This window comes from Lipotes vexillifer, unplaced genomic scaffold (assembly GCF_000442215.2).
Source record: "Lipotes vexillifer unplaced genomic scaffold, Lipotes_vexillifer_v1.1 scaffold982, whole genome shotgun sequence".
Classification (NCBI taxonomy): Eukaryota; Metazoa; Chordata; class Mammalia; order Artiodactyla; family Lipotidae; genus Lipotes; species Lipotes vexillifer.
This window is the reverse complement of record NW_006789467.1, coordinates 2,043,531-2,044,956: the sequence shown is the minus strand read 5'-3', so window position 1 is coordinate 2,044,956 and position 1,426 is coordinate 2,043,531. Positions and strand designations below refer to the sequence as shown.

Sequence of the window (1,426 nt, the reverse complement as noted above, 5' to 3'; positions counted from 1 at the left end):
GCGCGGGCGGGGCGGCGGCCGGGGACGCCGAGGCCGAGATCATCCAGCTGCTGAAGCGAGCCAAGGTGAGGGCCTGCAGTGACGGTGACATCGGTGGACGGAGGCCCGGCGTCTCTAGTGCAGGTGGAGGCGGCGCCGGGGGCAGCGGAGTTAGCCAGCGTTGGGGGTGAGAGCGCCGGCCTGGAGAACTGTGCACACGTGTGGCGTCTTGATGGTGCAGCTTAATGCGGGCCGTGCGCGGTTTGGTCCTCTCTCTCTCCCTCTCCGGGTTATCGCGTCTCTTCCTTTGGGCTGACTGCCGCCAGCTGGCCAACAACGTCCACACTGATGCCCGCAGACGGCGGGGTGTGCCGATGTGCCAGCTCCTCTTTGAGGCTTCACCTGCCCCAGACTAACCCCTGATCTTAAGTGCCCCCCGGACACCTCCCTTCACCGTCTCTTCTTTACTGCTATCTACCTAGTTTTCCAGCCTGGACGCTTCATAGTCATTTTTAAAACTTGTGGTCCCTAACTACCACCTCCTGATATACTTAGAGTCCAGCAACAGATCCTTTTTGGATTTTGCCACCAAATCCAAAATATTTCTCAAATCCGTCCCCTTTTCTCTGTCTCTCCTGCTGTCACCCTGGTCACGCTGCTGCAGCCTCCTAACTCCAAGTCTGGTCTGCCCTATTGGCCCCCTGCCACCCAGTCTTCATGCAGCAGCCAGAGTGATTTTTTTTTTTTTTTTTTTTTGCGGTACGCGGGCCTCTCACTGTTGTGGCCTCTCCCGTTGCGGAGCACAGGCTCCGGACGCGCAGGCTCAGCGGCCGTGGCTCACGGGCCCAGCCGCTCCGCGGCATGTGGGATCCTCCCGGACCGGGGCACGAACCCGTGTCCCCTGCATTGGCAGGCGGAGTCTCAACCACTGCGCCACCAGGGAAGCCCCCAGAGTGATTTTTTAAATGTAAATCGTATCGTATCACTTCCTTGCCCATAAACCTTGAATGACTTCCCACAGCATTTGTGATAGAACCTAAGCTCCCTGCCGTGGCCTGACACCCTACACTATTCATCCTACGTTGCCTACCTATTTGGCAATTATCGTCAGGCTCACCATCCTCTCTTCACATCTGTTTCCTTTTTTTTTTTTTTAGAAGGAATTAATTAGTTCTTTTTATTTTTATTTTATTTATTTATTTTTGACTACGTTGGGTCTTCGTTGCTGCATGGGCTTTCTCTAGTTGCGGTGAGCGGGGCCTACTCTTCATTGTGGTGCGTGGGCTTCTCATTGTGGTGGCTTCTCTTGTTGCGGAGCACAGACTCTAGGCACGCGGGCTTCAGTAGTTGTGGCACACGGATTTAGTTGCTCCGCGGCATGTGGGATTTTCCTGGACCAGGGCTCGAACCCGTGTCCCCTGCATTGGCAGGCGGATTCTTTTTTTTT

At 55.3% G+C, this 1,426-nt stretch overlaps 1 protein-coding gene across 1 annotated transcript in view; it reads left to right on the top strand.

The window, feature by feature from the left end:
* The first annotated feature begins 32 nt into the window (after positions 1-32).
* Positions 33-1,426, top strand: part of TTC19 (tetratricopeptide repeat domain 19) — a 22,430-nt gene continuing 21,036 nt past the window's right edge. Inside the window, exon 1 of the mRNA XM_007462674.1 lies at positions 33-65. The gene's annotated coding sequence lies outside the window, so the exon portion shown is untranslated. The remainder of the gene's footprint in view (positions 66-1,426) is intronic.